Below are 13,112 nucleotides of genomic sequence, written 5' to 3'. Positions count from 1 at the left end.
TCGAACCTACAACCATCGCGTTGACAGCTCTAACCATCGGGCCATGAATCAGTGCTGAAAATATTTCTGCTCGAGTGTGTATTAAATCCAAACCCGCCCGTCCCAGACAGTGCTCGAAGAATCATTTGTTTACAAACAAATAAATAGTGTGCTTCGCTTAATCGCTTCCTTTCTTCACAAAAATAGCCGAGAAAAGGAAAGAAATCACAAAAAGTATTTGGGAAATTTACAAACGTAAAGTATACTAGTTAGAGATATTTTTTAAATTTACACATAAATTCAAACAGTCAATTTGAAATATTCTGAAATTATGACAATATTTATTACTTGTAGATGTGCAAATGTATATATTTACTAGCATCACCACATATCAAGGCCAAGAGGACACTCGAGGATAAGGGTTAAAGAGTGTACAGTATTAATTGGACAATATATTAACCGATAGTAATGGAGATTCGGTAAATATGGAACGGGTCATGAAAAACTTGTTTACATTAGACTTGAAGACAACCATATTGTAGTCAACTGGAAAGCAGAAAAACGGAAGACAAGCCCATAGGCGTGCAGTTCTAAGAAAGAAGCTTTGCTCATGGAATCTACGTTTAGGTTTAGGCACAGATAAAGAGTGGGGAAAATTAGTGAGAGTTTTTTTTTCTGTTAGACGGGTGTTCCTTGTGAATGTTTGGTGAAGGGGGACCATAGAATGGAGCTCAACCGAGCATTTGCCATGAAAATTACGATAAAGCAGAGACAAACTCTCTTCTGTGAGAAAGAGGTTGCAGGCAAGAGAAAAGGACATCCCCCACAAGTTTATTTTGAACTCTATGAAGGTAGGACAAGTCCTTTCTAGCAGCTCCTGCTCAGATGTGGCAACTGTACTCAATCCTTGGGCATACCTGGTTTTTATATAGATAGAGAATTGCATCAGCAGTGAGATATACACTGGATCGATAGAAAGATCCCACCATTTTTCCAACGGCCTTGGCAACGGATTTTATGTATGTGTTCCATTTAAGATCAGGAGTAAAGGTCAAGCCCAGATGCTTGTCAAAGCATGAGGCATCCCCAAGAGGAGAGCCATTCATTTTAATTGATGCCAGATCAGAGCGTTCATGATGTAAAGATAAAAGCTTGGTTTTAGATGCATTAAAAGTAACAAGCCGCCTCTTTCCCCATTGTACCACTTGCTCAAGATCAGAGAGAACTTGGTCGTTTACGGTCTTAGATGTGCTACCATACATAGTAGTGTTATCAGTATAGATGTCTACGAATGATGTAAGGATGTGATTTGGAAGATCATTAATATAGATCAGGAAGAGAGTTGGGCCCAGGAGTTACTCCTGAGGGACTCCAGCATTAATACTGTGAGCTTCTGATTTCTGCCCATCAACCACTACTCTTATGACCCTATCAGAGAAGAATGATTTAATAATTCAGAAGACATTTCCAGCTATACCGTAGCTAGAGATCTTGTTTAGTAAAGTTTAGATAGACCATTTAAATTCGTGTAAATTGTGTACTTATTATTACAGAGACAATTCTCTATTAGTTACCAGTATGACGTTTTTTTTCAAACGGTTCACACCTTGAAAGTAATAAAAGTACTCGAGCTGAGATCGAAACCAAAACCCAAAGACATTGAGTCAGGTACGACACCCTTTAGGTCAGCTTGTCACGTCTTTAAAGAGGTGTTTCCGACCTAACATAAATAAGTGCTTTGAAACCTAACACAAAACTTAACATAATAAAGCTCTCATGTGAACGATTTGCGTATGCGTAGTCGTAAAACAGTTTACAAACAAAGACAAATTCGATGACTCCGAATACCAATTCTTCAATTTTTACCCTGTAGTTGCACTTTCTTTCCGTTTGAAAATCGATTAAAAGTGTTCTGCATGTCTGAATACCCTATATACCAAAGTTCAAATTTGTGGATAAAAAATTCATTGAGTATATAGGTTAAGAATAGTCCTCTTTCTCTGTTGCTCACACATTCAATCTCACTTTTCTGGATATACTAGCAAACCGCCTGGCATTGTCTGGTTGTAAAATACGTATAAATATGTTAATTCATACAGAAACTGAGATGCATGCGAGTTTTATCTCTAAACATTTCACTTCTGGTAAGCAAAAAACGAAAAAATACTCGGGTTGAGATCGAAAACAAAAGCTAAATACAGTGAGTCAAGTACGATAACCATTTTACCAGCTTAACATGAGCCTTACAAAGTGAGTTTAAACCTACTTATTCTTAACATAAAGAAGCTGCCATGTTCCCCGGCCGCGCATGCGCATTCGTAAAACAGTTGACTAACAGAGAAATATCCGATCACCCCACATACAAATTTTTCAATTTTTACTTCTTAGCTTAACTTTTTTCCTGATAAAAACGGATTAAAAAGTTTTCCTCGTGTCTGATTACCTTATATTTAAAATTTCACTCTTGCAGATAAAAATTCGCTGAGTATGTAGGTAGAGAAGTGTCCTCATACACACATTCTTACTTTTATAGATATATAGATTTCGAAAACAAGCACATTCTTTAAGTAATTGAAATTAAATTGATCGTTTTTATAAAATGTATTGTTTTTGGTTTTGTTTTTGAAAAATGTGCGTTTTTTTTTTTTTTTTTTTTTTTTTTTTTTTTTTACTCAGTGTTTTCCACATAAATTAAGATTTCTAAATAATTTTGAACAGTCACTAGTGGGAAAATGCGTGGATTTCTTTTGCTTTTCTTTTTATCTTTTGGAATTGAGTTTACCAAAATATATTTTAGAAGCAGATAAATACACGGTCTGATTTTGTTTATCACAGACCAATTAGGAATAATGATTAGGGTGTTCGCTAATAGTTCGAAATATCGTAGGTCAATATTCGGGTGAGTTATATCAAAATTAAAACTGGTGCTACTGGATCAGGCTATCTGAAGATATTGACTTCCTGGGACGAAATGCATCTATCATTGGTGCTTTTTTTTCTACTTGCGTTTGCAAAATTAAATTATGTTCTGCAAAACCAAAAACAAAAACAACAAACTGTCTTTCCTTCCCTTTGCTTCTTCCTATTTCCCCGTTCTCTTTTTATCTTCCCCCACTATCTGACTTAAAATGTACCAAACATTAATACTGTATCCCTTTCCCCTTTCCCATTGCAAAACTCATTCATGTTCTGCATAGCAGGGAACAAAAACGATAAAAAACACTATAAAACAACCAAACCAAACACTACAAACTAGCGATTGAATATAGAAAGGGATTGAAGAATGAAAACCTTCTACAAAATAACTGGATGTAACACGAAAACTGTTTCCATAATAACTGGATCCGGCATTAAATAATCCGACAAGGGTTGATGTGCTGTTAAACAAACAAACCAAACCAAACACTACAAATAAATATTTGAAGTTATAAAATACTTGAAGCGTAAAAACCGTTTCCAAAATAACTGGATTCGGCATAAAATAAGCTGAAAAGGGTCGATATGCCGTAAAACAACCAAACTAACCAATCAAAATCTAAAACAAGGGTACTTGCTGCTAATTTCTAATGACTCAGCATTATAAAGGTAAGTGGAATAAAAGATGACACCTTTCCCTACATCTTCGTGCAACAGTCAAAGAAGAAAGTGACAACGAGTCGCCATCGACTAAGGCCAAACAAGTATTTAATATTTAATCATATTTACTTTTTTATTCCAGAAATCATATAACAAATTTAATTCCACAAATTAATCTAAATTTCGCAATTCATAAAAATATAAAATTATTCGCCTTCTTTCTGGAATTGTTAATTAGTGGGCGTGGTTCTTATCGCCATGTGCGGTCGTTCGCTCAGCAGGATGTTGGTTGGAGGTGAGGTGATGGCGAATTTTACTGATGCTCAACTAAATTTAATTAATTATAGAATAATTAATAATAAATAGATTATATTCACCACTCTTTTAGAGCGACACATATTTGTACCAAAACAGATTAAAATGTTACGCTCAAATAGTAATTTGTAAAGGTTGTATTCTTTACGTCTGTATGGCAGCTGAGGAGAAAGTACTCAAAATCAAGTTTGTCATCATTTTAATAAAAAATTTGACAGGTTATAGTTCTTGTGTAAGAAATGTCGGTTTTTCGATGAGATTATCAAGAAATCGCATTTAGTTCAGAATAAAACTTAATGAAGGACTGACAAGCTTGAAATATTCATAAAATACCATGATCGATATATACGTAGTTTTTGTTGTTGATTTTTTTAAACGATATTAAAGTTAACGTCTCCACCTTTGAGAACCGGTGTTTTCTTAGAAAGTCGCCCATTTTATGTTTGGACTTATTTTTTATTTTATTAATTTATTATTTTTTTAAAATAGTAATCTACGTACACGTGTTTTGGGGTCCTACCCCTCTTCAGCGTAGCTTGACTGTTGTTAGGACTTGAACCCCAGACCGACGAACGCGACTTGGCAGCACGAATCAGTGCGAGAGGAATTTTTAAGACAAGATGCAATCCGAACAAATAAAATGGTCGGACGGCCGTGTGTCGTGGGACCAGCTACAGATATATCAGCGGAAAGAAAAAGAGAGATTTATTAAAACAACGGCTGGTCGGACAGTTTACGAAGACGGACAGGCGTTAAAGATTTAAAACCCACATAGCAACAGAACTAGCAAGCATATGGACGCAAGAGAAGAAAAAACGCGTGTTCGACACGGCAAGGTTTTGTTAACTATATTATGAACGGAGACACTTGTAAAATAAAGATGCAGATATAGTTTGGAAAGTACTATGAATAAACGCCTTTATCTCAACTGAAAAAGTTCGAATTACTTTTTTTCCTTTGTTTCATTACAAGACTTTCACATACAACTTGGGGGGGTCCGGTTTAAAATGTAAATATAACATTACACCTCTTTGCAGGACGAAGCGACACAATCTATGAAACGTTAATGTCGCTTTACGAAGATGAGCAAAATTACACGACAGTCAATATATTACACAAAACAATTATTGGCCAACAGTAAAAAAATGAATAAGTATTAAAATATAACTAAGACTTTATTGCAAAAGTTAAAAACAGGTTAAAATTATTATCCTTAGAATAAAACACTTAAACGTGGAATACTTTCGAAATCGAACATGGAAAACGTCGTTTAATGCTAAAAGTTTTTTTTTTATATAAATAAAATAGAATAATACGCTGTCATTTATATCTATGACTATCCTGAGTGGTTGCAGATTCCACAGTATTTTAGCAAGATCATGATGCTCCAACGGGTGTTACGTATACATAAGGATGTGTATAAAAGTGGCAGTTTTTGTTTTCCAATCCATATTTATATAAAAAGGCACTTTGCCTCTGTGTGTCAGCGTGTCCCTGTGTGTGTGTCTTTGTGCGTGTGAGTTAGTTCCCTATGGACGCAGGAAGTTTTTCTGTCGAAAGGATCGCTTTAATAAATACACAGGAGATAGCATAGTTTCGTTTCGTCAGCCATAACCTTCTTTTGGAGGTTAAATGATCAATACTCAGTACAACTGATACTCAGAATACTCTTGGAAATTATTTATGATTTCTACTTAGTCATGACAGAATGTAAACCTGCTAACCCAGTGGGTTAAAAAAAGGATTCGGTGCGGAAATTTTATGAAAATTCCTAACTTCGACAGAAAGATCCCCGAGTTCGACAAGATACACCTAGAGATAAAAGTTATGCGATTAACACCTACGATGTGAAGAGTAGTCCGAATAATACAACGGAAATCAATTTCCTTTGTGTTTGTGTTTTTTATTTTTTTTATTTTGGATCATAAAATGCTATTCGATGTTTGTCGGATCTTCTATATGTAATAGAGATGACCTTGTCAATTCAAGATCTCTTGTGAATACTATTTTTTTATTTTTTTTACAAAACTAACACACGCCCGCACCAACACACATACATGCACCCCACTTATATATATACACACACACACACACACACACACACACACACACAGGGTGGTTGCTAGAAAAGCGGAAAATTTGAAGGTCAGCTTAGATCATGAATAAAATGCGTGATAGCTATTTTTTGATTGGTTCTTTTATTGGTTCTTTTGTTGTCAAATCGGTGTACAATCTGCATATTGATTTCACATCTTGCATGGACGACATTTTGAGTATCTTTGAGCATAATATACCATTTGTCTTTGAAAATCTTTGTAAAAATTATTCTCTGTAAAAATAAATAGTTGTTTGACAATTTTCCCGCTTTTCTAGCGACCACCCTGTGTATATATATATATATATATATATATATATATATATATATATATATATATATATGAGCAGGCCGCCCAGCATTGCCCGGTCCTAAAATACTCTTAAATATGATATTTTTATTTATGCATATTTCGTATTTATTATTACATTATATTACGCCTAACATATAGGAATGGTGTAAAAATTAAAAAAGAAATGACTCGTGCACAACAATCGAAAATCGAAACCAAAACGTTTAGCTAACAATTTTCTTTTTCCTTTGACGTTAATGACTGAGCTATAAATACACCTTTGCTGTAAAGCTAAAAATTAAAATATAAACCAAAAGTTATTACGTTACGCATACCTATTCGTAATGCAGTCGTTCGACATTCACGTGACAAATTCCATTTCTTAAATTCTCACTTTTTTGCACCGATTTTCCCCGGCTAAAACCAAAATATAAAGTTTTGCATGGGTTCGAATACCCTATGTATTAAGTTTCATGTTTGTAGACCAAAAACTGAAAGAGGAGTTTCGTAGGCAAAATCTTTTAAACAAATATACATATATATATATATATATATATATATATATATATATATATATATATATATATACGTATACATAAATATATATATATATATATATATATATAGAAAAAGGTTTATGTTTACTATAAACTTTTTACGAAAATATTATGCAAGTATAAATTATGTAGAATATCTGCATGGATATAATTACACGTAATAGTTTACTAAAGTTTATCATCCCATAAAAAACTAAAAAAAAAAAAAACTAACAGCAAATTAATTAAAATGCATGTTTAAAAGAATATGCAAATTTGCTAGATCTTTTGATTGTGAATGCAATTCCACGAGCTATATATAACAAAATCGTAATTTTTTCAGGTTATTCGAATGACGTATCTAAATATCAAACGATCGGGGAATCAGCAGGGGCATTGTGTTACCTCGTCATACATTTGTCGTACCTTAATTTATTGTTCATAATTAGTAGGAGAGTAGAAAGTTGACCATAAGTTTACTTTCGGCAGCCTCCTATCTCGCACATGTTTTATTTCGTACGTAAATAGAAAACAAGTGAAGCATGATTGGTCCCCCATGAGTGCACAGTGAACGAGGCATGAAAAATGACTAAGTTCAGCATTTACCACCCCCGTTTAGCCCCAAATCTCTCCAGGGGACGTCAAATCCTGACGAAAATGAACAAACGATGTAGTTTTAGGCCTTAATATATGTATATTTGTAGTTCTGCACCATGCAAAAAAAGAAATGACAAAGTCAATCATTTGCCCCGCCTTAATATATTTAAATTAGAGTTCAGCACCATGCAAAACTCCTAAATAGACATACACAGAAAAATTTGGACAAATATGGTAAGATAGTCTACAAAATGGAGGGTTTTTATTAGCCCTCAAAAGCCCCTGAGTTATCGCGAACAACCAAAATTATATAGAAATCAGTTAGTTACCACTTTTCAGAAAGTTTTATAAAAATCCAAGGTATCAAATAAGCAGAAAAATGTCAATTTTAGCCATTTGAACCCGAAAGGCGCCCCTAGAAGGAAGAAGTTTTTTTTTCCGGAAAATCCGTTCTATTACTTTTTTTAGTCACATGTTTAATTTTTAAAAATTCTACGGCGTAGTTATTGAGAAAAATGCAGACAGACGAACGGATGAACGAACAAGGGTGAATTTACAGGTCCACCCGCCTTTTCTCGTGGGACCAAAAAGGGTTTTTAATATGAATATAAATATACAAAAACATTATATATATATATATATATATGTGTGTGTGTGTGTGTGTGTGTGTGTGTGTGTGTGTGTGTGTGTGTGTGTGTGTAAGACACTTTGAGTCTTTGTCTTAGTTTGTTCCTTATGGACATGGACTTCGAAACATCTGGGCCGATTTTCTTAGAAACTGTTACACAAAATACTTTATATGTCTGGGTGTGCTCTTAGATAGGTTTTGTATCGGAATCCGTCTGTGAAATTATTATACTCGAAAAAATCTAATTTAAAAAACCGTTCGATTAGGACAAAATGGATCATTTTTAACTTTATGCAGTTTAACATGGTAAGTTCATTTGAGAAGTTTTATCATCGCACAAGCTACAGGGCCTGGCATATAAAATTAACAGTAGCTGCTTTGATGAGACAGACGCATTCGAAATGAATGTTTCTGTTAAGAGCACAAATCAACCATGATACTTGGCATTTTAAAGCTTAATTCAAGCTGTAATATGAAAAGATTATAGAATTAAAAGAGTTCAATAGACTACAATGTGAACTAAGTCACTTCGGGGAGGCACTTGATGCTTCCGTTGGGGACGCTGTGGCTGCCCCTTGACAAGTGCAGGCAATAGACGATTTCACTGAGTTCGATGAAAATAAAAGTATTGGTAGTGTGAAACATGCATTGATCGTCATACAATCCCTGTCAACGTCGGGTCTCCTTGCTAATATTTAAATAATGCGTCAACATACAAGTATATACAACGAGGAGCCTTCTATTTGGCATAATCGTAAGATTGCTCGTTAATGAGCCCAGTGACCAGGTTTCAATATTTGGTTGAGGTATATCTAAGACGTAAAAAACTTTAGTAAACACTTAGCAGTTTAATGTATGGGTCGGGCGCAAGTAAAACAATAATCGGAAAAGAGTAGCGACGCCCTCTACACCACTAATGATAAAGGGTCGACTATTTTATTTTCTTAAGTTGCATCTAAATTAAATTCCGTTGCTTCTTGTTTTGGAGATAAGAATTTCAGGTTGTTCGAATGACGTATCTAAATATCAAACGATCGGAGAATCAGCAGGAGCAGTTGTGTTACCTCGTCGTACATTTGTCGTACCTTAATATATTGTTCATAATTAGTATGAGAGTAGAAAGTTGCCCTTAAGTTTACTTTCGACAGCCTCCTATCTCGCACATGTTTTATTTCGTGTTTAGTAGTCACATATTACGAGTGATATTCTGACAAAGGAGAAAGTATTGCTGTTGGTCATATACCATTGCATCTAACGCTAATCTTTGGCCGTTTTTGTACCTTGCGGCATTTTTTATTTTGTTTTTTCCTTCTTTTTTTTTTTGCTCCTTGCATCAAGTGGGACATCATGGAACGATGTCCATAAAAGGAAAATGCTTAATGCATGCATTCATAGATGTTGATTTCAACATTTTTAAAAATATGTCTGTCCCTCATTTGATCTGTCACTCTTTATTTTCAAATAGAATTTTCGTCAATTTGTCTCGCTGTTTTCTTTTTTTACATAGAAGTCACGATTTATCAAGGCCAATGGGCCACTCAAGAATAAACGTTAATGAGTGTACGGTAGTCAAAAGAAAACTATCATAATAATCGTTAGTAATATAAATTTGGTAAATTGGATTAATCAAGGGGATGGCTAATCAAGAACTTGTTTACTTTCGAGTTGAAGACGACCATATTGTAGGCAGCCGGAAGACAAGCAAGCACAAAAGTGTTCCACCAGCGTGCAGTTCTAAGTAAAACGCTTTGTTCATGGAATTGGAATTTACATTTCGGTGTCGGCACAGATAAAGAGTGGGGAAAATTATTGATAGTGTTTTTTTTTTTGTTTTTTTTTTAATTACATTTTCACCCCAAACAAGGCACATTGCCACTTTAATATAGGGGGCTACTATCAGGGGAAACATCTACTGGGGTACTATGTAGGGATTAGGGCAGCGAGATGTTGGTTCACGTTGCACTTGAACTTATGCATGTCAGTACAGTTGGGGAAGCAGTGACCTGGAATGGAATTCCAAAGTCTAGCAGTTCTGGGTAAGAAACTACTGGAGTAGAAAGATCTTTTACATCTAGGGATCTCTACAGTGTGGGGGTGGGATTTTGTAGCTTGTCGGGTTTGTCGAGGGTGTTCACGTCGTGGGGGCACAAGTGCTTGCAGTTCTTCAGAGCATTCACCATTATAATACTTGTAGAACAGGCAGAGGGATGCAACGTTTCGACGATGGGACAGAGGCTGAAGTTTTGATGCCAGTTTAGGGCCTATCAGATTTGCGACTCTCTTTTGAACCCTGTCAAGGTTTCAGGCAGACGAGTGTTTCTCATGAAAATTTGGTATAGGGGGACCATAGATGAGGGCTCAGTTGGGCTTACGTTTGTTCGTAATATTGTCTCCATATGAAGCTCTTTTCATCAGTCACGGTTTTTAATGCTTATGCCTGAAACAGTGCACATTAAATAGACGTACCTGCGTGTCTGTGCGCAAGTATGAACGTGTGTGTTCGTGTGTTTATACGTATGTATCTGTGTGCATATGTATGTGTGTATATGCTTATGTGTATGTGTATGTTCTGTCATTATTTTTGTCTGTTTGTTGTTTTTATCTTTGTTTTCATGGGAGGAGGGGAGATTAGAATATGACAACTGCACTATTTCGTTTTTTTTATTCGACACTCTTTTTTAATTACAATCTTACCTTAAGTGTCTGATTAACTCTGGCTCGAAATCTGAAATTTTCCCTTCGCCTTAACAGCATTCGGGTACAACGTACTAATCATTCAAATTAAAGTTTCACAGCTCTCCAACTTGCCGGAGAAAAAATATCTGTGAAATATTAAAGAAACAATAATAGTAATAACAATATACGGACGAAATTAAATTAAAAAGAAAAAAAATATTGGAAAAATATATATTGAAAAATATTTTCAGATAATAATAATAAAAAACTGGTGCCTGTCTTTATAGGAATAATACATGGAATATTATTAAAAAGGGGACATGGATATAGCAACACCGGTGAATAACATAGTAAAAGAGAATGCAAATAAAAGTATAAAAAACAAAAACAATCAAAAATAAATTATATATATATATATATATATATATATATATATATATATATATATATATATATATTAGTGATGAGAGGATTCCCATATTTTTCCACGATTCCGATACAATTACCAATTTCAGTTTAAATTTCCGATTCCGATACAAATATGGATTCCAAGTCAAATTCTGTATAAATTGCTATACATTTCATTATAAAGTAGTTATTTTTTTTCGATTACCTTAAAAATACATGTTAAATGTACATATACTTTCTCGTAACCAATTTTCCAGCTTCTGCAAGGTCGATTTAGCAACGTGCGGTCAGACATTGTCGTTGAAGAGAATTGGGCCTTTTCTGGTGACTTATGCTGGGTGTTATTGTCGAAGTTTCTGGTATATTTCATCCATTTTTTGACAGTACTTCTCCACTGTAATGGTTTCGCCTGCATTCAAAAAACTGTAATGAATAAGACCAGGCGCAGACCACGAAAGAGCCTGACCTTCTTTTCGTGCAACTCTGGCTTCGGGAAGTGTCGTAGAGCTTCATCGGCGTCTAATCACTGAGTTGAGCGTCGCCGGTTCTCGTAAGGAACTTCCTTTCCATCAAGTTCTACAAGAGTTGTGCGTTGATTGGTTTCAACGAAGGCTCTTAATTGATTGATTGTCAACATCTTATGGCCGACCACTACACTCATCATGTTCAAGACACTCGTCGCCGCCACAAAATTTCTGAAACCACCATTGTGTTGTGCGTTCAGTAGTGGTTACTAGGCTAAACGCTTTATTGATATCGCGAGCTGTTTTAGCAGTTTTGGGGCATAACTTGAATTGAAATGAGAAAATTGTGCGAATTTGCTTTTTTTCATTTTGTATGCACCGTTCTGAAAAGAAAACATAATTGTCCTAAAACTATTGTAATTTAAACGATTACATAGAGCGAAAAATGCCCTTTAAAATGATATATAAAGTAAAGATCTTATAACGAGAACTTATTTGAAAATCCATCATTTAAAATCAAAATTAAAATTATGTCATTACTGCAAAAATTATGTCGTTTTTATATCTATAGTTGAACGTCATAAACGTCATCATCTTTGCACCATCTAATATATATATATATATATATGTATATATATATATATATATATATATATAAATATATATATATATATATATATATATATATATATATATATATATATACATACATATATATGATTAGTTTTTTTTGGAAAAAGAATTCCAGCAGAGTGCTCAATTAAAAGGAAAATCCAAATTTTAAGAGCGTATTTATATTTTTATATTTTGTGTACAGAAAATTGTTAGTTGAGACAGATCATTGGTACCGTCGGTTTCAAGCCCGATAATAAGGCCCGTTTAAGGTATCCTTATCAAGCTCTTTTCAGCTTCAGAGACGAATATTGGCTGAAGAGAGCTTGATAAGGATATCTTAAACGGGCCTTATTATCGGGCTTGAAACCGACGGTACCAATAATCTGTCTCAACTAACAACTTTCTGTACACAATATATATATATATATATATATATATATATATATATATATATATATATATATATATATATACGAGGTGAGTACCAAAATTAATTCCGCCTATTTTCGAATGGATTAGATGGAATTAGAAATTGCATTGTTATGATGACTGAACTTATGCATTCATAATCTTAAAGTTGAATCGCCTATGGTGGATATGGATGGTGTAACACTCTATGAAATCAACTCCTGTCACAAACATACGTCAAAAGGACTTGACAGCATTTTTTTATGTGCTTACTTGAACTTGAATACTTGAATATTGAAAAATATCAGGCCAAGGAGTTTGAGCATAGAATTCCCAGGAAGGGTAGTTTCGGCTATGCTAATCTCTACTTAGAGAGATTTTTTAAAGTACTTTTAGATGTTTACCTACGTAGTATTGAATATGACTATACACGTTTGGCCCCAGCTCTACTACGGTATGGAGGTTATTTTTAAGGCTTCGCCTTGCATGTATTCATATACGTACACGATTTTAACAGCATATA

This window comes from Euprymna scolopes, chromosome 6 (genome assembly GCF_053919585.1).
Source record: "Euprymna scolopes isolate OS-2025 chromosome 6, ASM5391958v1, whole genome shotgun sequence".
Lineage (NCBI taxonomy): Eukaryota > Metazoa > Mollusca > Cephalopoda > Sepiida > Sepiolidae > Euprymna > Euprymna scolopes.
Note: the sequence above shows the minus strand (reverse complement) of the source record.